The sequence below is a fragment of the Malaya genurostris genome, chromosome 2, assembly GCF_030247185.1.
Source record: "Malaya genurostris strain Urasoe2022 chromosome 2, Malgen_1.1, whole genome shotgun sequence".
Classification (NCBI taxonomy): Eukaryota; Metazoa; Arthropoda; class Insecta; order Diptera; family Culicidae; genus Malaya; species Malaya genurostris.
Window position 1 is genome coordinate 252156476 of NC_080571.1, and position 27185 is coordinate 252183660.

Sequence of the window (27185 nt, forward strand, 5' to 3'; positions counted from 1 at the left end):
GATTAATGAAAAAATTTTCATTTAACATAGATTAATCGAGTTTATCGAATTTGCGCATTTTGATAGTCGATAACCAAATAAACTTAATTAATTTTGCCCGGTATTCGGTTTTCGATCCCAAAAATGACTACACTGACTTTCAAATGTTTCGAACCAAATGAAATGGTTTACAATTCGTTAGGTGAATTTAACTGACTTCGGTTTCGAAAGTATCGGGAATAGAGAAGTTGAATCCGTTTTCCCGAATTTCGTGTACAATAATTCAAATTAGAAGACATAAAATTAGTGAAATTTATCTGTTTCCGACATCCGATTAAAGAATAACAGGGTAATGAGTTTTTAAAACTCAAACCGTCATAGAAGGTGACGATACCGAAAAAATGTTCAAAGTTGGGCTCAAAACTATTTAAATTTATTAGTCAAAATAATTCATCTTCACACGAACCGTCTTGGGCCATCCCTGAAAAGTCATGACCAAAAGCTCTAAAGTGAAACTGCCTTCGAGATTTCATGAAATGTTTAATCGATTGTTATACGCTTGGATCAAAGGAATTATACAATTTCTCTTTTCGATTCGACTTACAGTTCCGAAATTATAGAGTTCAAACTGCCATTTGAAACGGCGGTCAATGAAATAATTTCATGGACACTTAAAACAACGAAGAATATTTATGTTAAAAAACGTGCTTAATTCACCTAGCAGTGAGATGATACCTTTGTTTATCAATCCGCATGTGTTTTTTTGCATAAATATTCTTCGGTGTTTCAGTTTTCATGACATTATTCTAATGTCCGTCGTTTTAAGTGGCAATTTGAGATTTTAATCACTCATTGCTCTGTAATGGCGTATCTGCAAATCGAATCGAATTTGAATCTAAAAGTGTGACAATCGGTTTACGGTACAACGAGTTTACGATTATTCAAGGTACTTCCAGAGCCGGTATTCAGGAACCAGCATAACCCAAACCGATTCGTACGGCCATATGACGAATAAATTGCAATATTTTTGAGTCCAACTTTAAAGCTTTTCGGGATTGTCATCTTCTATATTGCTTTGAATTTCATAAATTCGTCATCCTACAATTCCAGAATCGGAAGTCGGAATTGGATAAAATTGGATTTATTTTAATTTGAACTTTTGTTTCTGAAATTCGATTTGGCTTTTTTTGAGAAAACGATTGAGCTTTGAGAAACGATTCGATACTGGAACTGGAATTCGAAATTCGGTGTAGCCGAAGTCAGACAAATTCACCTGAGTAGCCGTATAGTTTACATTTGTTTCAAATTGTTTGAAAATCAATGTAGACATCTTTGAGGAATCGTAATGCGAATTAAATTTTTGGGTGCCTTCCGAAACAAAAACTGAATACAGCCAAAAATGAAATAAGTTCATTTGGTTATCGACTATCGAATTCTGCTAACCCGATAAACCTGATTAATTTATGTGAAATAGACATTTTTATACTAATCACCCTGTATCTCCGAAACCGGAAGTTGGATCTGACTGAAAAGCAAGATGTTTTATAGAATCTTAAAACTTTTCATTTGAATCTTAGATCGGTTCAGCCATCTACGAAAAAAACGAGTTACACAGTTTTAATTTCGTTTCACATATCATCCTGTAGTTCCGGAACCAGAGGTCGGAACCAAACATAATTCAGGAACCTTGTTTTGGAGTATACGACTTTTCATATAAATCTGAATTTGTAGAAAACGGTTGAGTCATCTCCGAAAAAAATTAAGTGAAATTATTTGTCACACACACATTTGCTGATCTCGACGAACTGATTCGAATGGTATATGGCTGTTATGTTCTTCCAGCATTGCTGTAAGTAGTTTAAATCAATATAATTATGAAATTGCTTTTAACTCGAAAATTCTTCCGTCATCTGGGTATTCGAACGATTATGTTGCCAAAAACGAACCGTGCCAAAATCGGTCCGAGGCAAAATATCATGCTGTACACAGTCTTTTTGGTACTTAGAAACAAATGTATGTAACAGTATAAAAACTCGTGTTTTATGTTGCTCCCAAGCATTGCTTTGCCAGACAGCGCTCAAAACTTCTACTGCTGGAATAGGGGAAAAAGTCGCTTACACAAAAATTTCTATATCTCCGTTAAAAACAGACGGATTTCAACAATCTATGGCTTGTTGGATAGGTATCACCGTGCGAAATCTAAGTCTGAAAATATATTATGTTTTCAAGGTCAATTGTGATAGATACTGTTGAAAAACTGTCAAAAAATTTTTACATAAAACTTCGTATAACTCAAAATGTAAACATCCGATCTCAAAACCATTCAATAGCGTTCAGGGTGACGGGGAGACCTTTCATTTGCGACTAGTTTGATCAAAATCGGTCCAGCCATCTCTGAGATCTCGACCTCTTAGTTGACAAGACACACACACATACACACACACACACACACACACACACACACACACACACACACACACACACACACACACACACACACACACACGGACATTTGCTCAGTTCGACGAGCTGAATCGATTGGTATTTGACATTCGGCTTCGGGCCTCGGAAAATTTTTCTAAAGTTTGAGCGAATTCTATACCTATTTTTTATATTTATAAAAAAAAGATAATGATAGGTGGATTAAGCAAGTTTTCTGACCATCGCTTGTGAAAAAAATACTCATGCAATTAAAAATATTCCACTTATCACACTTTAGTTCCAGAACCGTCAGTCGGATCCGGACTAAATGTTTTAGTAACTTTTTAAAGAACTATAAGACTTTTTATTTGAATTTGAGATTGCGAAAATCGGTTAAGTTGTTTCCGAGAAAATTGATTGCACATATTTGCTCTAATTGTTATATATTACCCTGTAACTCTGGAACCGGAAGTCGGATCTAAGTAAATTATATTTTTGTTACATACTTACATACATAACACATAGACACAGATATTCCATCAATTCGTCAAGCGGAGTCGAATGATATAAGACATTCGGCCCTTCGGGTCTCGGTTAAAAAGTCGGTTTTCACAGTGTCTTTCTATATGAGAAAGGCAAAAAAAGTCAAGTGAAAAATGATAACAAAAGATCTCAGTACAATTCTGATCTTCCGAAACAGGATTTGATTGCTATACCGTCCGGCATAGTTTTCGTAGATCCGGTTGTCCGGCTTATACTGCAAAGTCCGACACCGGTGGACCGTGATCCGTAAAGGTGGCAACTCTAATGACATCAAAATAAAAATTGGAAGCAGATATCGTTTCACTTTAAATATTCGACCTTTAAACAGTCATCTTAATTTAAGCAAATGATCTCATTCAATGTCTTCAAATGGATGATGAAAAATCCCATCATCCTATTAGTCGGTTGAAATGTATTTTCTGTCAAGTCAAGCTCCGAACAGAAATTCATCACTGTCGAAGACTGACAAAATCGCAAGGCAAACCCTGGCTGTCTAGTCACACGAAATCACACCAAACTTATAATCCAACTTACCTACCTTGGCGGAGCTTCCACCGCCGCCGTGACCAGTTTGATCCGACCGGGGGGTGGTGGTAGTTCGGCAGCAAGAATTGTCCGCATTCCTGTCGACACCACGTTCCCATCAATCTTTTCAGTCTCTCGGGATTGAACCTACGGACGGCACTCGCCGTGACGCATCCCAGCACTGTTCTTGTTCGTGTCCTTGTCCAAGTAAACTAGTAGTAGACACCAATGACTGTCGATCGGTATCTTCTGCTCCATCACTCTTCATGGATCATTTTGTTACCGTGTGCACATCCCTCAACCTGACTCGGGAAAGACAGAATTTTTCAATTAAAAATCAAGCTCTTATCACTTCGCTTTCAATCATGAATCGACTGTTTGTATTTTTTTGTTTGTTTCTTTCTTTTCCTTTTTCCACTTCTGCTCGTTCAATAGTTCCACGTGCACTGAATGAATATCCTAGCGTTCTAGCTTTCGTTCAAAGCGACACCTTTGCACCGACGTGCACCGTATGCTGTGTAGAATCCTCGCAATCAACCGCACTCATGCACCCGAGCATTGCGACTTAATTTTTATCGTTGCTGGAAACAAATAAACCATCAATTACACGACACCATTCAGTTTGGAAATGATTCTTGATTTTTTCTCCTTCACTCCTTCGGTACTCCACAACAAGGTCGAAGCACATTCGCTGCATCTGTCCGGCACTTTTATTTACCTTCAGCTCGTTTCCGAATCGCACTGAAAACCATCCGGCATCCCGTAGTCGGCGGTGAATAGTCACATCACTTTCCCTTCGAGTGTAATTCAAACGAACGTTTCAGCAACAGAAATCGATGACTCTTCCTCTTCCCAAAACCGTTCCATTCACATTCGCAACGATTCAGTCGTTATCTCGGCAACACCGGGCAAACTACATTTTCCTCATTATGTATTTCATTCTGTCATCGAAACCGTTTGCTTCGGCTTGACACAAAGTCTACATTTTTTTACCGCCATCCACACGAGAATCCGCCGTCACCAGCAGCCAGCCAGCCTGCCAGCCAGAAGCACTGTCAGCGGGTCCAAAATTGCCTCCCAAGAACGCGGAATCGGTTCATCCAAAACCCCAACTTAAAAACACTTTACATCGAGAGACCCTCAACAAAAAGCAAGAAAATCGAATGAAAACAATATTCATCCTCCCGGTAGCACCCCCTCAGCAAATCACTCTGTGCTGCGGCGAGGAAATTCCAACTGACGAGAAGTCGTTTGTTTTCCGCGTACCATCGCGGCGTAACTGGAGGCACAAGCCCGGGCAACCTCACGCCCGTACTAGTGGAATGATAATGGTCGGGCTCCTTTCACCACGGTGGTGCCGACAAGACTGACACTCGATGGCACCGCACCGCAGGAGTTTGTGCTGTGCGGGCGTGTGAATCGCGATATCCTGTCTGATGGTCCGACCGGGATTCGTTTACTTCGGCAGTCGAGCTGTGTGTGCCGGCGGTGGGTTTCCCAGTGCCGGTTGGCTCCAAACTGACACGACTTATCGCTTACTGTGGGTGGTGAAGAGTTTTTTCTGTTTTTTTTTCGTTTTTGGGAGGCTGTCGATGAGTGAACGACTAACGGTGAGGGCTGTGGTTTGGTTGGTACACAGCTTCGGTGAGAGGTTACTCGAATTTTCATCGAGCAGCAGTGCAAAGCTACGAGTGCCACAGGAAAAAGGGGGACGGAATAGGGTCACGAGGTGAGGTACTGAGTGACTCGGCGGATTGCAGTGAAATGATTCGACGTGAAATGAGGTGACTCGAATCCAGTGGAATGTGGATTGACAAACATTTTTCAAGTCATTTTAATTGCACGTTTGAGACATTTTTCTTTGCTCTATTAATCCGGACCGTTAAACAAAATTATAATGAACGTGCCTAAGTTCATAAACCAATCAAAAGAATTTTTCTTGGTGGGAGATTCGTGGAATACTTGACAAGAATTTTGAATATATATAATTTAGGTATGTGACTTTCAACAGTTTATTTTTCTGATGAGAGGTTTCTTTCTGCTTAACTAAAGCAATCGGATTCCCAATTTAAGAACTCATTCCAAGTGATGCCATTGCTATAACAGTAAAAACCCCAACATTTACAGATAAGCCGTATTGAGTGTTAGTATCAAATTTTTCTTCTAAGTTTAATTCCTTATTTAAAAAAAATGAGCCTTTTATAAAGTACTGCAATACTGGTCTGGATCATATAACCGAAAGTCGTGTTGTACCTAGTCGTAACACTTCGGTAGCAAGTTTCCGATCTAACAAAGCAATTTACACATATTTTCAAATGTTGATTCTATTCATCAATCTAAACCCTTGGAGAACAATACAACTGTTCCAACGGTGCTCCAACATCTCTACATCAGTTTTATACTTTGATTTCTCCTTAGCCGCAAATAACGCGTCAGTTTTAGCGATGACCTCATCATTCGATGAAAATCTCATTTAAACGAGCTTCTTTTTCAATCCGAAAACAGAATATAGTCGTTCCGGGCTAAACCTGGCGAATGTGGAGGGTGCGATAGTAATTCGATTTTTGAAATTCAGCCATCGCAGATAACACTTTTATACTAAGGAGTGTATCGAAAAGTACAGGGTGATTTTTTAAGAGCTTGAGAACTTTTTTAAACAATAAAACGCATAAAATTTGCAAAATCTCATCGGTTCTTTATTTTAAACGTTAGATTGGTACATGACATTTACTTTTTGAAGATAATTTCATTTAAATGTTGACCGCGGCTGCGTCTTAGGTGGTCCATTCGGAAAGTCCAATTTTGGGCAACTTTTTCGAGCATTTCGGCCGGAATAGCCCGAATTTCTTCGGAAATGTTGTCTTCCAAAGCTGGAATAGTTACTGGCTTATTTCTGTAGACTTTAGACTTGAAGTAGCCCCACAAAAAATAGTCTAAAGGCGTCAAATCGCATGATCTTGGTGGCCAACTTACCGGTCCATTTCTTGAGATGAATTGTTCTCCGAAGTTTTCCCTCAAAATGGCAATAGAATCGCGAGCTGTGTGGCATGTAGCGCCATCTTGTTGAAACCACATGTCAACCAAGTTCAGTTCTTCCATTTTTGGCAACAAAAAGTTTGTTAGCATCGAACGATAGCGATCGCCATTCACTGTAACGTTGCGTCCAACAGCATCTTTGAAAAAATACGGTCCAATGATTCCACCAGCGTACAAACCACACCAAACAGTGCATTTTTCGGGATGCATGGGCAGTTCTTGAACGGCTTCTGGTTGCTCTTCACTCCAAATGCGGCAATTTTGCTTATTTACGTAGCCATTCAACCAGAAATGAGCCTCATCGCTGAACAAAATTTGTCGATAAAAAAGCGGATTTTCTGCCAACTTTTCTAGGGCCCATTCACATGCGTTGCTCGTTAGTAAGTCTATTCATGATGAAATGTCAAAGCATACTGAGCAAATAATAATGCATGAAAATCATAACCTCAAAAAATCTGAGCAAATACTAATGCATGAAAATCCTAACCTCAAAAAAATCACTGATTATGTTGAAGAAAATCTTAGTTTCTGTGAAACGCTCGCACTTTGGACTCGACATTCTTCATTAAATTCTGCACAGTTACTTTTGTGACTTTCCTGGTGGCAGCTGTCCAGTTTTTTTTTTAACTCCTGCATGTTTTGGGACACTGTACGTTCCTTCCGAAAGTGCCGCTTGACAATTGCCCAATACCTTTCAATTTCCCTAAGATCGGGGCAGTTCGGTGGGTTGATGTCCTTTTCCACGAATTGTACATTATTTTTTGACAACCACTGTAGAACGCGTCCCGGGTTGGCGGTTCAATGCATAGGACGCTGGTCTTACAAGCCAGTTGTCGTATGTTCGAGCCCCGACCTGGAAGGATTCTTAGTGTCAGTAGGATCCATAGTACTAGCCATGCAATGATTCTGTACACTAAGAATCGGCTGCGAAGTCTGTTGAAACAGAAAGGCCAAATTCCACAAAAGGAGTGTAATGCCAGGACCTCGCTGTAGAACGGAGTTGGCGTAGTGGGTTGAAGCCAAATCCGGTCAGAAGAGATTTGGAGCCTTATGCTTTCTGTACAGTGTCAGCATTCTCTTTTTCAAACATTCTTCCTCGTACACCTTGGCGTTAATTGTGCCCTTCGTGAAGGAAATCGACGACCGCAAACCACAGGTACAAATTGCTTGCCAGACCAACACCTTCTGCCCAAACTTTTTCATCGCCACGTGGTGTCACCGTCGTCCAGGTCCTGGTACACCGATTTCGTATAATATTGCGGTCCGGGCAGCGCTCGAGAGTCTTCCTTGGCGTAGGTTTCGTCGTCGAGCAGGATGCATCCGTCTTTATTCTTTAGAATCCGGTTATACAGTTTTCGCGCTCTTGTTTCGGCCTGAACTTTTTGTAGCAGGGACTTTTTCGACACCTTCTGTTTCTTGTACGTTTTCAAGGAGTTCCGAACTTTGATCCGTTGTATCATCCCGATGCTGGTGTTAAACTGCTTGGTCAAATCCCGCGTCGACGCCGATGGGTTTTTCCTGATGTACTCAACCACTTTTAAGTCCCGGATCGGGGCAAATCCTTCATGGAAAGGGTCTTACCGAACTTCTCGATAATATTTTTGACACTAGTGTGGTGCACTTTCACCCGTTTAGCAATTTCGTTGTACGTGACACCACTTTCTGAGCACCAAGTGTGCAGAATTTTCTTTCGCGTTTCCGGATCAATTCGACTCATCATTGAAACGATAAACCGTACCGAAACCAATCGATTGCGCAGCTGTTATTGACATGTAAACAAATATGTCACCGCAAAACACGCTGAAAAAAATTAAGCCATTTCAGAGTAATAACTGTTTGAATGTTTCTAACTTCTTATCGATACACTCCTTATGATATCTTCTTAGCCACAAAAACACTTTAGTTTCAGCGATAACCGCATCATTCGATAAAAATTCCATTTGAACAAGCTTGTTTTTCAATCTAAAAACAATATAGTTGTACGGGGCTAAATCTGGCAAATGTGGAGGGTGCGGTTGCAATTCGAATTCGACAACACTTTATACCATGATTTCTCCTTAGCCCCTAAAAACGCTTCAATCTCAGCGTTGATCTCATCATTCGATAAAAATCTCATTCAAACAAGCTTCTTTTTTAATCTGAAAACAGAATATAGCCATGCGGGGCTAAATCTGGCGAATATGGAGGATTCGGTAGCAATTCGATTTTTGAAATTCATCCATCGTAACGATCGACTCGTGACACGCTCCATTTGATCAGCTATGAGAAAACTTTGCAAACAGTTTTTTATTTCCTAATTCAAGTGCCAAGTTGGCTATCTGCTGCAACTTGGCTTTTCAATTTTTAATAACGATGGAATTATGTTTTGAGACGATTTTCGGGACAATAGCCTCATTTAGTGAACCAGAGCGTGGAGCATCTTCGGCGTTTGTACGTTTGAATCCAGCATAGCAGTTAATAGTGATTGATGTGCTTGAAACAGAGTCCGCGTAATGCTTATCGAACTATTTTTATGCTTGCACAATATTTTTTATACTAACAACGTTTTACAATAAACGAAATTCTTTTGTTTCTAATTTTCCAGAAAAAATACTCTCTTTAATCCACCTAGTTTTTTAATGATGCCTTTCTCATATTACATATATTTTCATAAACATCACTTGAAGATTATGTCAAGATTATTTTTGAAACTCGAATAAAATCAAAAACTTTCTTTGGGTATAAACTACCATACCCTTTCCAATTTGTAAACTCTTATGTCAAGTAGTATAGATTTAAATATGGCTACAAAATTAAACAAAGCACGCTGTTGTGTGCTAGGTGGTGGTGTTTTCTTCTTCCGTACCAGCCCGTACCGATGCGTACCGATTGTGCATCATTTTGTATGACAGTTTGAAAGTTTTGACACTCATCGCTCTATAATTTCGGAATCGGAAGACGGATCTGGATGAAATTGCACAGTATCTTTTAAGAAACTGAGAGTTTCAATTTGAATCATGATTTGTGAAAATCGGTTTAACCGTTGCTGAGAAATCGAAGTGAGTTCCGTTAGCTTTTCTTCTCTGTTACCATAGCGCTCGGAAGCGGAAACCGGGGACTAGTAGTCCCAAAGTAGATTTATATATCCACTAACTAACAAGATCTGTCAATTAGACGAATTTACCAGTAAGTTTTATATAAATTCGCACCTCGTTTCGCCATCACTTTTGAAAAAATACTCACGAAAGTTAAAATTTTTCACTCATCGCGCTGTAATACCGGAACCGGAAGTCGGATATGGATCAACTTTTCGGGGATTTTATTTGCATCTAAGTTTGTAAAAATGTTACCTTGTAATTCCGAAGCCGGAAGTCGCATCGGAATGAACTTCAGTAGCGAGCTCTGGGACTATAAGACCCTTCGTGAGAAAATCGGTCACGTCATCTCAGAGAAAAGTGAGTGACAATTTTTTCAATTTGTTTGGTGCATGTCACCCTGTAATTCCGGAACCGGAAGTCGGATCGGGATAAAACTCAATATAACTATCTATCGGACCATAATACCATTCATTTGAATCTGAGTTTGTGAAAATCGGTTCAGCCATGTCCGAGAAAATCGAATGACATTATTTGTCACATACACACATGCATACATACATATATGCACCGACATTTTGTGATCTCGACAAAGTGAATCGAATGGTATATGGCACTCGACCCTCCGGGCTTCCGTTTTAAAGTCGGTTTTCACAGTGATTGCATAACCTTTCTATATGAGAACGGAAAAAACATCACAAAGCACAATAACTAACACACCGAATGTCAAAAAATTTTGACAGATGACATATGAACAACGTGCACGTTAGAGGGACTTTTAATCAGTGATAGACGTGTCATTTTGTCGATATGGACGGATAAACTCAAAGAGAATCAGTTTAGTAAAATCTGAAAGTTTCATTGAAATTTGATAAGATTGATCGACATGATGTATGCCTTCAAATCCGTTCAGTGACCATGAGTCCTACTTTGATTTGGCATTCAATATTTTTTTAACGTAACTAATACTCACTTAAATACAATTCTCATGCAGGTTTGTGGATGGAGTTATTATTAATAGTATATACTGTTTATTTTTACCCGTCCTTAACCTGATTAAGGAAGGGCTAACAGAGTTGACTCCGTTAGGTACTAAGCATTCGATATTTTAATCGTCAGAATTCTCTGCTTAGTTTGATTTCACTTGATGGATTTTAACATCAGTGTATATATCTTATATAACGACTAAACCTAGACAGATGTGGTTTTTGTGAACAGAGAAAATTACACTTGGCGCACCTATGAACTCCGATCTTTGAATGTTCTATAAATGCAACAGAATCAACACTAAAAAGCTTGGAATTTAGTATACAGTGAGGTCTTTTTCTTACGCGGATGATACGTACCGCGTAAAAAAACCGTGTAACTTCCGAAATCCGTGTAACTTCGGAATCCGCGTATAAAAAATCTGCAAAACTGAAGAAATTTATTTTGGATGCCAAATGTCTTGGAAAAATAATCGACTTTTTTGCTTTCGGACCGTGTAAATTCGGAAAACCGCGAGAAAAAATCGCAAAACTAATTAAATGTTTTTGAACGCCAAATGTCTTAGAAACGCATGAAACGAGATCTTTTGAAAAAAAACCGGCTTTGGGACTTTCGGACGAACGAATTTATAACGGAAAGCAATTTTCGTAACAAATTGTGGTATCAATTTGGTCTCGTTAGTAGTTGAAACTAATCGAAATTCTAACAAAGTGAGATACAGTTTCAATAATGTAATGATTCTCAAAAAAGCGAGTAGTTAATGTCAAAGACATAGCTGAACGAAATAAAAGTGACATGCTTCTTTCAGTCGGAATAAAAGTGGCATGTTTCTTTCACACTTCCGAATATCAATAGTCTTTCATATTAGTTGAGTGAATGTGTGTATTTTTCAACTTTCACTGTTTCGTTTCCCGAATTGTAACGGTACATCGATACCAAAGTATGATTTTTTTTACAACAGACATATTCTACCACTCAAATAACGCTGAACAAATGAGAGTAAAATAATACAACGAACAATGTTATAGTTATTTATTTCATTTTTTTTTTTGAGAATTAGGAATATTTTAATGGTTCTAAATAGCACCGTTTTGTGTATCCGATTTGTCATGTAGAATACTTTTTGTCGCCATTTACTTATCTACACTTAAAAATTGTGGAATTCAAGAACTGGAAATGAATTAAACAACTAAATTCGAACCCTGGGGCTGACTGCGAATACAGTTGCAAAATTCAGGTTCGGAATCTAGATCAAGAATTCAGTTCTTGAATTTAGCTCTAGAATTCCTGAACTGAACTCATTTTCAGATTTCAGGTTTCGAATTTAGTTCTAGAACTGAGTTCTCAAATCTTGAATTTCGTGTTTGAATTAGGAACCTGGATTCAGTTCCAAAATTTGGTTCCAGAACTCAAATTCCGAATTCAATTCCAGCATGCAGGCTCTGAATTCCAAAAGCTGAATTCTGGAAAGAAATCTGAAACCGAATTTGATAATCAAACTCTGAATTCAGGCTGTAAAGTCTGAAACTGAATTCAGGTATCAAATTCTGGTTCCGAAGTCAGTTCCAAAATTCTGTTCTGAAGTTCTGATAAAAGGATTTTGCTCCAGAATTCCGATCTAGAATTCATATCTTGAATTACGTTCGACAATTTCGAAGTTGAATTTCTGAATCAATATTCTGGATACGAAATCCGAACTTAAATTAAGGGGCAAGACACTTTGCAAGCGTATGAGTAATGTCATCAATTTGTGCGTAAAAATAAATTCCTGTGCTCTTTTCCTGATTTTAATAAATAAATCTTCCATATGATTGAAAATTAAACAAATCAGTTTATTCTGCTTATAAAAGCAGTTTGAGAAAAGCGAAAATCTTTGTCTAAAACTCTTCCATACGTACCTTCTATAAGTAATCCCACAAAATAGAAAACTTTTATTTAACACACGAAAGGCAATTGATATGGAAAATTGCCGTAAAACTATTTTTTTCCTGAAAACAGCTTTTTAACAGAAAATATTTAGTTTTGTTTATTTTGTGTGGCGCGATCTAAAACAACTTCATTGAAGCAGTGTGGCTAACTTGTTTATTAGGGAATTAAAATCTACATTCATAAAATGTAAGCAATTTTCTATCAAACATTGGTGAAAAATTGATCATAACTGATATTTCATCCCAAAAGTCAGTCTTAACATTCGTTTGAGAATAAATTATTACACTGAGGTCTTTTTTTATGCGGTCTTTTTTACGCGATTTTTTATGCGACTTTTTTATGCGAATTTTCAGAGTTATGCGGTTTTATTTTTGCGAAGTTTCAGAGTTATGCGTTTTTTTTCATGCGAATTTTCAGAGTTATGCGTTTTTATGCGGTTTTTTTATGTGAATTTTCAGAGTTATGCGTTTTTTATGCGGTTTTTTTATGCGGTACGTAAATTCACATAAAAAAGACTTCAATGTACTAAAAATATTGTTTTAAGCTCAATCGTTCAAGCCACTTTGGTAAACTGGATGCAATGCATACATAAATTTATAGATCTATGACATACGTACCAAAAATGTACGTAACACTCAAATTACCAACACAAGTAAACTTGGTTTACACTGAATTCAGTTCCAAAATTAAAAAAGTTTCAATGCAAAGTTTACCGTAGTGAGCAGGTTGTTCACAACACTGACATGTAATCACCTGATTCTCGTAAGTTACCAGCGATTTACAGGGATGCTTACCGTCCTATCCAAAAATCAAATAATATTGAATCGCCTCGTACGCAATTCGGGATACCAGGGAAAGTTCCGATACACTTCCCTGTATTTCTCCTTACTACGACATATTTCCTCGAACGTAATGTTCAGTGACCGGCGGGGGAAGGTCATGTACATGCGCTTCTATACCACTGTCTACCACATACAGAGGGATTTTTTATTTTACGTTGTCATACTCGACTTTTTTTTGTGCACCACGTTGTTAACCGAAGTGAATGTAATTGCATCTCATTCACGTCTCAACATACACTGAGTTCGAAGCCTCGTTGAATTGTATTTCACAAACATCTTTTACGTTTAGATGCATCAGCTCAATTTTCGTTTGCTGCTGAATCAATACAAATTGAATTTCGTTGTGAAGGCCTTTGTATATGTGAAGCTTTTGTATATCGTTTTGGCTCATTTTGAATACACTATTGTTCGCTACACTGTATTGTCTTTGTTTTTGTCGTCTCGAACGTGAGTGGTTTTCGACTGTGTCGGATGAAGTGTGGTGAACACGAACTCATGAAAGAGTACAACTCGAGATATTCACGATTAAGTCCTGCCCATTCCTCCACAGGGCGAATTTTGAAAAGGCGCCCCATAGTAGATTGAGTCGTGTTTACCTCAAAACATACTGTTATGATTTACAGATTGGATTTCCACGATTTTTGTTACATGGCATTCGCCGAAGTCGTGTTGATTTTCGACGAAGAGTTGTTCCTTCCGTAACCAGTTTAAGTAATCGCATCTTAGGGATTCCCAGTGGTGATTACATACCCAAGTAACAATTTTTGTTACGCTAGCTTGTTTGTGACTAGTTTGCAACCAGATATTTGAGTGATTGTTACTAACATCTAACCACTTGCATGCCTCAAAAAGCGCAGTTTCTACTAGTTGTTAAGTTGGCTAAAAATAAGTTGTCGTTACGTTGTAATGCCATACTGAAATAACTTTCTTTTCATAACTTGAAAATAACTTGTTTTCAAGTAAACTAGTTGAAACTTAGTCACCATCGACAAAATAAACATTGAATGAATCCAGACTAGTTTTCTATCATCAATAAAAAAGCAGAAGAGTACTTTAAATCACAAACTTGATACAAGGTACAAATTTCACAACGATCCAAAAACTGTCGAACGAAATTCAATTTTACTCAACTGTTTTTTATGCGCCTTCAATCAAAATCTGTTTATAAAGATTTAAAAAATAAACAACGAAATAACCCTATCGTCAGAATGCTCAAAATTATTCCAATTAGAGTGATTTTTCATCATTTTAAATTCATATATCATGAGAATTATAATGTTATCACAATCGATGTTCAATCCCTATATTTTCTTCATGTTTATGACAGTGCATAGAACAAAATTGACTATTCTGCCTTTCACTATTTTCGGCAAAAAGTAGTTTAGAAAAAAGTAATATCCTGGTTTTGTAACCAGTATAACATAAAAAACATGTTCGTGCTCTTGTTGCAACACAGTTGGGTTAAGTGGTATCAAAACTAGTTACGGGTTGCTACTATTGAAGTCAAATAAACTTATTTTCAACTAGTGGCTAGAAGCATAGTTGTGATTAAAGATATGTTTGGATTAAGTAACGATAGCTTATAAATTATGTTTAATTCAATATGACACAAAGATGTTATTATTGGAAACCTAAATAACTATTTCGTAACTAGTTATGTTATGATGAAACATTGCTGTCACCATGTTTTAACCAGTATAACATAAAAAACATATTCGTGCTCTTGTTTCAACATAGTTTGGACTTTGTCGTATCAGAACTAGTTGCGAATTGCTACTTGGGTATGGTAGAAATACACAGCAAAAATAATGAAATTTACCGGTGACGTAAATCCGCATATGACTCAAATCTTAAGAACGTAATTCGTAAATTAACTGAATTTTTTTTATGATTTACATATGTGTCGAACATACACTACTTTTACAGCAGACGAGTAAATTTACATGCTTCAACACCTAAAAATATGCCAGAATGCATTAAATATGTGTTAGATTTACTGTAAAAATGAATCGTTTTTGACGCTCATATATGTCGGTCTTACAAGACGTAAATTTACACGATATTTTCTAGGTGTGTAGCTAATAATTGATTACATCTAGCATAATAGGTTTGAGTTTATTTTTTTGTCACCACGCTTCGATTTCAACAGTATAAAATGATCGACCTCGATGAATTTATCTAGGCAGGTGGTTCAATGCTTGAGACACTGGTATTACAAGCCAATAGTCGAACTTTCGTGCTTCGACCTGGAACAATCCTTCCGTTCCATAAGATCATTGCACTAGTCATACTCTACAAAGATAATGTAATACCAAGGCTATTTTTACGCTCCACCTCCGCCCCGTAACGAGCCCGTAAACTCCAAACGATGCAATAAGTGAAAGCAGGGGGGTTGAGCAATGCGTAGCGAAAGTCCTAATTCAGCGAAAATTGTGCTTATCTTAAACGGAATCGCATAGAATGCTTAAGAAAACGTGAATCAATGCGCCATCCGAATTACTGTCTTATCGCTTATCACCATCACATTAGCACAAAGTATGGAACGAAAAGTTCCACACCACTCAGTTCCCTTTCTGCTCGAAATCCTGTCCGGCATGCTTCACCCAGTCGGTGGAATAACCACCCACTTTTGGAGCAATTTGCTGTAGAGAATCAAGTCCACAATCGAGCAGCCCACCGACGCCCAACCACCCACAGCGACCGTTTCTCAGGGAACCCAACTGGGAACCAGCTGTGGAACTCACCGGCAGATTTCTGCCGCTATCGCAGCCCGATGTTCACATAGAACCGACGACGATGAGGACGACGAAGGTAACCCAACGAGTGACAGCCGCTTCCTGGACGGCCCGACCCAGAATCCTCAGCGTCAGGTCGTGTAGCCTGTGCTTCAATGGATTTCGCTCTCTCAGTGCGCTCGTGTTCGTCCTCCAAGCAACATCAATCGGTCGGAATCCGCGTTGGCTCCGCGAAACGGAACGTCCCGAACCTCGGCCGCCCTCAAGGCCCATTAGATCCGGGCTGGTCGCTCGACGCGAATCGTATGTGTGTACTGCCTGCGCCTCCCTTCGCTTCGGACCCCGTGGTAGCAGCAGACATCGCGGCCGCTGGATTAGCAGCTGTTTTTATTCTCCGTGCAAGCCGCGTCACTGTGTCTAGGGGGCATCGATGGAATACGGGAACACGACGACGGCGGCGGCGGCGCACAGGGAACCGATTCTACCAAGTGTGTATAAATGGCCTGGCAGTTATGCAAGCGCGTGACTTGAGCCGTTGGTGAAGAAAAGTTCGTCACTAGTGTGCCCTCGCGTACCTCGCCTAAAGGATACCCAACCTGTGAAAATAGTGACCATCACCGGTACCGGCCGCAGTGCATCAGAGGAGTTAACAGAAGTTTTTATTTATTTTTTTTTCATTCCACTTCCGATCACCACTCGGTCGAAGACGGTGGTGGGGGAAAGGTGTGAATAGGATCGGTGTTTTTGTGTGTGCCGCCACGGTGGTGGAACTGCGATGAAACCGGAAGAAAACCGAAAACAAGCAGAATATGCTTAGTGTACGGATCTTTTTTCGTTGCTGCTACAACAACGATAAGTAGCAGCAGGCGAAAATGTCGATTGGAATATGTTGGTTTGGTGCTGGATTATCCTGGCTGGAAGCGTGCGGAATATGTGCGGGCGTGAACCACGAAAGTTGTGCCGGGGAGAAAAAGCATTGCAACCTAGTCAGTGAAACAGGATAGTTACTGGCTGCATCAGGATGTGCAGTCGACGATGAAGGAAAAAAAATGTTTTTTTTTTAGTTTGAGTGTGTGTGTGTGTGTTTGTATGTGCTTTCACATCCCCTCGAGGCAAACTGAAACATCAAGGCAACAGCAAACCATGGTTGTTTGGATATAAGCAAATGCAGTGGAATTCCACATATCTGTTGCACATCGCCGGGAACGATTGCTGCGCGGACGAAAATTGGAATTTCCCGCGGAAGTTAATTATAGAACAAGTTACACTATTCGGATTTCTGAGTGCTACCGTGGATGCTAGTGCCCCTAAAGTGGCTGTTGGTGTATTTTCTATTTTCCCACGGTGGTCCGGCGTTCAGTTCTAGACGAGAACTTCACCGTACGACTCGGTGTCCTGTCGCAGTAAATTTCCGCCCCATTTGTCTTACACAATCACTAGTCCAACCCGTTGGATGTGGCGGTCTCGAACCGATGTTCATGCGGGAAAAGCAGATGGGAAGATAAAAGAATACCGAAGAGTCTGTTGTTACTAGGAATGGGATGTTGTAGTCTTATATTTGCCACTAGATTTGTCACTAGAGAGACTCTACTGGGTTGACGGCTCGAGGAAGATTGTGCCTTATCATTTTGAATCAATTGCAAATTCTATAGAAAAAGAAGACCAAATATAAAAAACTAGTTTTCCCTTTTCATCCACTGGCAATCTTTGGCTTTTTCCACGTCAAACGATTCTAGTGACAATTTGTCTGAGTTAGTGAGAAAAAAAACAGATTAGCATAGAAACAGACATCCACCAAAAATATCAATGTTGCACGAGGTTTCAAGTGCACATCGTTCAGTGGAGTGATGAAAAATCCAGAAGTTTTCGGTTCGACGTGTCAAATCGCACTGGCTTTACTGCATCGCAACATGCATTGCAATTTTTCGCACGCAAATTCCGTTTACTTCATCAGCTCACGCTCAAGCTCTGTTTAGGTTTTTAATCCATAGAAGACGGTCTGCTGAATATTAGTGTAAGCCACGATACTAGCAGCTACTTGTAAAAAATATGTTTCCAATGGTTGTGGTTCGAAACTATGACATTTTCGTTGTGGAGTTGAGGAGGAAACAAATCAGGACTATTCATTCACAAGAATCCAGAACACTTTAATAAGTGTATTATTATAGAGGGTGTCGATTCTTGGAAAATCAAAGAAATATAGGAAATTTAGTTGAACATTGGAAACCAGCAATTTCCAGAGAATTTTAACTCGAATCAAGTTAAACGGTGAAATCGGTGTTTTTTCCATTGAATGATGATACTCTTCTAGACAAAAATTTTACTGTTCATAGCTGCTTAATTCGTTACGGAAAAACGTACTTTCGTTTACGATTCGAACTTTCAAATGGATCACTTTCAAATACCATGTGATGGGTAGGATTGTTTGTAGTAATTCAAAGCAAATTCTGGTAGATGATTTTCAATAGTTTTCGAACCGAAGTGCCCTCCAATGTATTTTTGTGTTTGTTACTAAATACAAATCCATTGCTTTATGATTGTCATTTGTCAATCAAATTACAACGTGAAACTGTGACAAGGAAGGTGAAATGAAAATGAAAAACATGTTTTAATCCACCTAGTGGTGAAATGCTACCTTTCTCATACTATTCATCATCTTCTATAAATTACCAGAAGATCATCAAAATACCATAAATTAAAAAAGTTTAGAACCCACTTTTAAAGACTTCTTTTGAATAATACTACCACATTTAAGTATTACATTTCAGTATAAGTTAGTGAAAATCGATTCAACTTTATTTTAGAAAATGAGCTGTGCTTCGTTTTAAATATTTTTAACACTATTTCCGGAACCTAAAACTGGAGGCCGGTATAGTGAAACTCGGATCATTAAACCAGCATATAATAAGAGCTAAAAATCTGAACCACTTTCAAGCCCAATTTTAAAAAAAATCCAAAAATTTCTGCACTTTTGATTTAAATAGCGATTCGGAATAAATAAATGACGGGTCCAGTGTAACTAAAAACAGTTCGTATGACCGTAAACTGACATGACCTACAAATTGGAACAGTTTCGAGAACAACTTAGGAGATCATTTAGGGGTTAGCCAAATTTTGTGCTAAGGCACTAAACCGTTTTTATTATATTCACGTTTCGTCTTTGACTCATCAGTGCAGAGCAGTTCACATTGAACTGCTTAGTGCTAAACTCGGCAGTTCAATTTGAACCGCTAAGCAGACGTAAAGTTTCTGCTACTTACTTTTTGTTTTGCAACGAAGTGCAATGTCTTTTCTGACGTGCCGAACAAAAACAGATCTGATTGAATTTGATTTTATGAAAATCTGATATGAGTTTATTTGGCCCTAAACAATATTGATCTGCAAACTAGAGAAATTTATAAGACAATTCAAAGTATCTCTGCACATGGTTACTTTTGAAAAATACATCTTGAAATTGATATTTTTGCTCTAAGAATGCTAATTCCGGAACCGAATGTTGGATCTGAATAAAAATCGAGATATTCTAATGGTATCTGAGGATCTCTCAGTTGAATCTAAGATGGTAAAAATCGGTTGAATTATCTTCGATAAAAGTTACTAGAATTTTTGTAATTTTCTAGGAGCTTCATTTGAATAAAAGTTTGTGAAAATCGGTTAAGTCGTCTTCGAAAAAATTGAGTGACACTATTACCACTTTTTTATGTATGTCATCCTGTAATTCCTGAACCAGAAGTAGAATCCAAATGAATTTCAGGAACTTTGTATGGGACCATAAAACCTTTCATTCGAATCCAAGTTTGTGAAAATCGGTTTAGCCATCTTTCAGAAAATTGAGTGATATTATTTTCACTTTTTTCACCCTGTATTTCCGGAACCAAATTCAGGAAATTTTGAAAACTCTTTGAAGGATTGAAAATGTTGATCTGCCAGGCCGTGTGCCATCGAACGGAATAGGTGGAAGTCAGAAGAGGCGACATCTGGTGAATACGGCGGTTACGATTCGATGTAAAAACCCCTTACGATTCTGTCTTTGAACCTGTTGCTCACATACAAATAGACGGCGCTCGATGTCTCTCGGTTTCAACTCGTACGGCACCCAGTTTCCTTCTTTCTGGATCATGCATTCGATGCGCTTCAGTTGCATTTTTTTCGAATTGTAACAGAAAAGTAAAACTTCCCGCAAATGGCGAGAATTGGACACATAAACAGACATTTTCGAGCGTGAATATTACGGAAACAAGAACAACTATCACTGAAACGGCGATGACAATTCGTTAGGCACTGTACACACTCACTTTAAAGGCATTATCATCTATGTATTTTGACCAGCCTCAGCCGGTACAGCCACTTATCGGAAAACGGCAGAATCAAAGTTGTACACCTGATAAGTTTGTGATAATCAGTTTAGCCTTTTATCTTTGAGAAATTTTAGTGATGTTATTTTTATTTTTTTGGTAAACATCACCCTGTAATTCCTGAACCGGAAGTCGGATCGAAATTAAATTCAGGAACATTGTATCGAACCATAAGACCTTTCTTTTGAATATGAGTTTCGGTTAAGTTGTCTCCGAGAAAATTGAGTGACACTATTTTCATTTTTTATGTATGTCACCCGGTGATTCCTGCACCGGAAGTCGGACCCAAATGAAATTCTGGAACATTGTATCGAATCATAAGGACTTTCATTTGAATACAACTTGGCAAAAATCAGTTAAGTCGTATTCGAGAAAATTGAGTGACACCATTTTCACTTTTTTATGCATATCACCCTGTAATTTCGGAACCGGAAGTCGAATCCAAAAGAAATTTAGGAACTTTGCAAAGGACTATAAGCCCTTTCATTTGAGTATAACTTCAGAATAAGTTCGTTCGGCGAATGGTATATAACATTCGGTTATACGGACCTTGGTTAAAAAATCGGGTTTCAGCGTTTATGTCACATATTCTGCAACATTTGAACGTGATCATACGTTACTATCTGAAATAGTTATATAGATAGGAAAAAAAATATTTTTTCGATTATGTCATTTGTACGATTATATCTCCAAAACTTGAAGTATCAGTCATATGATCTTCGAAATCGACCCTCACCCAATTGTTTCAAACGAATCTACAATCATCGATTTCGGTTAATCCATATAAAGACTGTCCCAGAAAGTATGGACGCACTTTTATTTTGCTGTAAATAATTCACAAGTATTAGATATTCAAGTTGTATTCGATATACTGATAATATTAGACTACAACAACAGAATATTATTCTCAACATTTGCTACTTAGCCATTGTAGACTAGCTGGTGCACCTTCTTGCGGACGTTCCATATTAGATTCCGTACAGACTTCTTAGCGACAAGTTTTGACACTTTTTTCCAATCTTTTTCGAACTGTTGAATGGTTTCGGCTGCCGAGACATGTTTCCTAAGATGTGCCTTCGTTAATGCCCAAAATTCCTCAATTGGTCGAAGTTGTGGGCAATTTGGTGGATTCATGTCTTTTGGGACGAAAGTGACATTTTTGGTAGTATACCATTCTACCGATGATTTCGAGTAGTGGCAAGAAGCGAGATCTGGCCAGGATTCTTGTGGCTTCGAATCATGGGTAGAAGTCGTTTTTGTAAACATTCCTTGATGTATGGTTCGCTGTTCATTGAAGCAGTGGTGATGAAGCATTTCGAAATCTTACCGCAGCTACAAATTGCTTGCCAGACCATAGCTTTCTTACCAAATTTTTCGACTTCAATCGATGTCTTGGACTGGTTTAACACTTGCCCTTCTCGCACCGTATAATATTGTGGTCCCGGCAAGGATTTGTAATCGAGTTTCACGTAGGTTTCGTCGTCCATGATTATGCAGTTCAAATTTCCAGCAAGAATCGTATTGGACAGCTTTCGAACCCTCGGCCTGATCGATACTTCTTGTTTCGGACTACGTTTTGGTTGTTTCTGCTTCTTATAGGTTCGAAGATTCAAACGTTCTTCAGCACGAAGAACATTTGACTTCGAAGTGCCCACTTTTTTGGCCACATCCCGAACTGAAACCTCCTTCTTTTGCTCGAGCGCCTTCAGTATACGTTTATTGAACTGAGGGTTAGCAGGATCTTTTATTCGACCCGTTTTCGGCTTATCCTCAAAGGTGTTATCCTCACCGAACTTCCTGATTGCATTTTGCACGGCTCTTTCACTTACTCCTTCCATTTTTGCTATCTTTCTCAATGACAGTCCGCGTTCTGTGCACCATTTGTACACAATTTTTCGACGTTGTTCTGCTGAAAGTCCACGCATTTCGAAACAAACTAATGAAAACGAATAAACAACTGCACAAGTGGTCAGAGAAGGGTGTAAACAACAGGACGCAGCCATAAAAATTGACAGATTCTGAACCATTGCGAAATAGCAGCGGTTTTTGGTTGCGTCCATACTTTCTGGGACGGTCTTTACAAGCAAATTGAGCCACAATGAGTGACGACGTTTACGTCACTTATGCCATCAACGGAACCGTAAGTGACGGCCATTTGAACTTCAAACTTTTCTGATGAACCAAAGTAGTTCCCAAACGAGCCAAACTTTTTCAAAATCGGTTCAGCGAGGAAAATTAAGCGGATAAAAAAGTGCGTTTTGTTTTTTTATGTCACTATATCTCACTCACTGTCACTATGTCTCAGGAAACCTGAAGCCATTGTCATTTGATCTTTGAACTTGATCAATGGCCCATTAGTAGCTTTCAAACGAGTTTAAGATTGCTTAACTCGGTTCAACCATTTCTGAGAAAATTGAGCTTTCATAAATTCATTGACAGCACCATACTCACATACACAGTAACATTTTCCGATCTCGTGAAGCTGAGTCGAATGGTATATATAACATCCTAATGCTCCGTTCGATAGTCGGTTTTTCCAACAATTCTATTACCTTTCTATAGAGAAAGGCAAAAGGGTTATAGGAAGCTCAAGTTCATTTCGTTGAAGGTCACCGCGACAAAACAAAATTTCATTGACATTTTTCAATGCATTTTGTTCATTGGAAAACGGTTTAATTTTCCCTTTTTTTGCTGACTTCTCTGTCAAATTATTTCCATGGTTTGGCTCCGGCTTCCTGCGCACTCTGTTATTATTGTTGTAGGGAAAACTGTTAACCTACTTGTCATGTATTCGTTTGGTGGTTGTTTGTCAGAATCCAGGGTCCAGTACTGGACTCGAATTATTCGATGATATCGATTACCACCTGCGAGTGCATTGATTCGTATCAACTGAGTAAATGTTCGAGCTTAGCTAAGCCATCAACGCTTCGTCTTCGACTTTTCGGTGCTTCAGCACCCTGTACGAAACTGCTAATGCACCTGACCAGTTTAACATCAATTACTGAACCAGTAATTCATGAAGTGAATAAAGTTCTAGCTTCTTTCTTGAACAGAAAAAAATTTGAAACACTTTTCAAAATCTATTTGCAACTATTTGAAAAAAAAATGCTGACCTTAGCTTTGATTTCACGATAACATTGAATAAATAAGATGAAAAAAAAATTCACTGTCTAAAATGAGAACTACAATCAAATGCATTACTAAACATCAGTCTCATCTCCATTGCTATAACAGCAGTATTGAACAATTTCCGAACTCACGTTATTTAGCAGAGTAATATTATTTTACGAGAATATGATTAAGGTTTCATCACACCACTAGGAGGAATAAAACAAGTTTTAAGGTAACAGCAGATTCATGCATTTCTATGCCATCTGGCATCAAAAAATTAATTCGATTTTGGAAAATTCATGTTCCTATCCACCTCAACGGTGAGTGTCAAAAAATTTGAAACCGTCATTCAAAGTGACGAAGCAAAAACCACCTAAACAATTCTCGAAACTAGGCCCAAAACAGTTCCGATTTGTGTGGTCTTGTGGTCCCCAGTTTCCTGTTTCGGAAATACGGAAAAGGCAAAAGAACTAAATGGAATTATTTTTTATATCGATCATAAACATTGTAACCTTATGGTCATTTGCCTTTCGGGTCAGAAAAACTTGCTGGTCCTGTTTGCGGGGTCGGAAATCGAATCCTGGTAGGCTGCGTGGAAGGTTTGGTCTTAGCCATTCCGCCATGTTCGCTTCGTACTGTTTCAATTTTAATGTCTAGTTAGTTGATGGATATTTCAACCGACCTCGAATACAGCCGTCGAAAATAGTGCGAACGGCGATCAAAAAACACCACCAGGTAGATTCAAACGCATTTTGCATATGTGTTCCATTTCAAATTATTTAAAAACCAACTAAATTCAACGATAACTTTATAAGGCAATCAATAGTTTTCAATTCAATATTCGAAGCATTTGGTTTCCCTAGCGAATCTAAATGCTGGCTGTAACTGTTTGAGCATAATTTGGTAGTTGAAATATTGTAAGCACCAACAGTGTAGCAATGAAACCATCAATCAATTCTGTTTCATCGTACATTTCATAAACTACAATCATGGTACTCATGGGACCTCTATTACCGCTCATTCGTCGTTTATAGCAATGCAAATAAAATCTCGTATTCTTAGAACGGTATATTCGAGCATCAAAAGTGGTTCAAATGTTCATAGGTGATTTAACATATGTTTCATGCACTCTGATAAGTTTCAAAGTGCTGACGTATGTTTGACTGGTTTTTGTTTGGCACGGATTTAATATGAAAATGTTTGTCACCTGTATTTTTTGCTGTGTAGCTTCAAAACTCCTAGTAAAGGAGAATCTTGAATGTAGTCACAAAATGATTTCCGGTTATGATTTTATGTTGGCACCTCTCATCAACATATAGCAAGATTCTTCATTGCAACAACGAAAACACAAAGTGTACTTGTAAATAATTGCCGGATTTTTTGATAATAAAACACAACAATTGTGAGAGAGTTATTTCATTCGAACTTAGTTATCATCGCTTTTTACAAACTTTTTCCATCTTTCGGGTAATTTGTGGATGCCTTGCTAGTAGAATTGAGTGCCTCTGGTATTGAACTACTGGGTTAATCATTTTCACAAAATATCATAAGAATCGAATCGTAACTCAGAAAGTGCTTGGCCCAATGAGACAAATAGGCAATAGTCGGATGGGGCCAGGTCTGATGAGTAAGTCGCATGGTCAAGCACATTCCAGTGTATTCTGAGGGCCATTTGACATCGCATTGGTACATTGTCGTAGAGCAAAATTACTCTGTTTTGTCTTTCTTCATACTCTGTAAGTTTTTTCGAAACTACTGTACTGCCGTTCCAAGTTTAGCTGTCTCATATACATAAGAAATTCCATATGATATGGGACAATTATGCGTAGAACGGCAGTATACTACTGGTTACTAGATCATTGTGGATCATGGGATCAAATGGGTGTCACTTACGGTTCCGGTGGAATAATGGTATAAGTGACGTAAACGTCAAACTCATTACAATTTTCTCGGATATGGATTAACTGATATCCATAATTTTAGGCTCTTTCGAGACGAAAAATGGGCTGTAGATCAATTTTGAAGATCATATGGCTAAAACGTCAAGCTTCGGAAATATAATTGGAGAAGTGACGTAACCTATGATCTTGTGAACTACCCGAATCAATCTGAATAAAATGTTGTCGAAAATTGACCCAAATTGCTGCCAGAAGTTATCTTAATAAAATGACAACAAACTGTTTTAATGAGACTATCTTGATGAAAGAGAAAAGCATTGTCACACCACTAGGTGGATTAAGAATAAGTTTTTCATCATTTAGAAAAAAAAACCGGTAATTTACACTTAAGTTTGTGAAAATCCATTTTCTAATCTTCGGATTACTATTTCCGAAAGTTTCGGAACCGGTAAACGAGGACCGATATAGCCAAGGACAATTTGTTTGGCCATCAACTGACAACATTTATATATTGGAACAGTTTTCGCACAGTTTCGTTAACCCGAGTCCTTGCATCGTCCATAAATGACGGTTTAAATTATTGAACACTTTTCAGTCTGTATTTTCGGAACCGAAAGTCAGATCGGAATTAAATTTCACAGCAGGCAATGTGACCATAAAACCTTACATTTTATTTAAAGTTTACAAAAATTGACTCAGTAGGATCCGAGAAAATCGAGTATTTTACTCCGTCAATCTGAAACCGGAAGTCGGATTTGAAAAGAATTCAGTAGCAGACAAAGGAGCCATCAGACCATTCATTTGAATCTTAGTATGCGAAAATTGTTCCAGCAGTTTCCGCAAAAAATCAACCGCATTTTTTTTCAATTTTCTTACACATTTTACCTCGTTACTCCGGAACCAGACATCAGATCCGGACATGATTCAATAGCAGGATGTGGGACTTATATTTTAATCAAAGATTACAATAGTTTCTTCAACGGTGTTAATGAAAATAAGGTGCACTTTTTTCATTCTTTTACTCATTTTGCTCAGTTAATCTGGGATTTAAAATCAGATCCAGATAAAAATCAATAGTAGGCTATGATAACTTTCATTTGATTCTAAATATGCGAACAATGTTCCAGTGGTTTCCGAAGAAAGTAATTGCTTTTTTCCATTCTTTTTAAGAAAATTAAATGCCATTTTCATGCACATTTTTTCTCGTTCTTCCGGAACCGGATATCGATTATTGATACGCGAAACATGTTAAGGTAGTTTCCGAGTTAACTGATTGCACTTTTTCCATTCTTTTTCACATTTTAGCGGATTTTGAGTAAATCAAATGACATTTTTAACATATGCTCATTTTTCCCGTTGTTCCGGAACCGAAAGTTGGATCTGGATAAAATTTAAAAACAGGATGTGGGAATATGGAATTGTCCAGCAGTACTTAAATACGAGAAATTCTTGTGCATTTTTTTTCAAATTTCATTGCACGTTTTACCCCGTTACTTCGGAGCCGGATATCGGAAATCTGTACAAAATTTAGAAGCAAGCAAAAAGGCTACAGGGACTTTCATTTACAGCTACGTTTGCTGAAGACCGTATTTTAGAAAATCGAATGCATTTATTTTCATTTTTGCACATTTTACCCCTTTAGTTCAGAATCGGAAATCGGATCCAGATAAAATTCATTCTCAGGCTATTAGATAACGAGATCTTTCATTTGAATCCAAGTTTGTGAAGTTCGGTTTGGTTTTCTCTGACA

The 27185-nt window shown here is 38.2% G+C and overlaps 1 protein-coding gene and 1 long non-coding RNA gene across 12 annotated transcripts in view; one reads left to right on the forward strand and one right to left on the reverse strand.

The window, feature by feature from the left end:
• Positions 1 to 6005, reverse strand: part of LOC131429494 (uncharacterized) — a 111280-nt gene extending 105275 nt beyond the window's left edge. Inside the window, exon 1 of the long non-coding RNA XR_009229436.1 lies at positions 3482 to 6005. This is a non-coding gene — a long non-coding RNA (uncharacterized LOC131429494). The remainder of the gene's footprint in view (positions 1 to 3481) is intronic.
• LOC131429493 (tyrosine-protein phosphatase Lar) overlaps positions 1 to 27185 on the forward strand; it is a 415517-nt gene that overhangs the window by 105170 nt on the left and 283162 nt on the right. The window contains exon 1 of one of the 11 annotated variants that reach the window (XM_058593635.1): positions 16244 to 16968. The exons of 5 other annotated variants lie outside the window; for them this stretch is intronic. The gene's annotated coding sequence lies outside the window, so the exon portion shown is untranslated. Of the gene's footprint in view, positions 1 to 16243; positions 16969 to 27185 lie in introns of those variants that run through there. 5 more of the 11 variants (XM_058593633.1, XM_058593636.1, XM_058593634.1 and 2 more) reach the window with 5 other exon arrangements.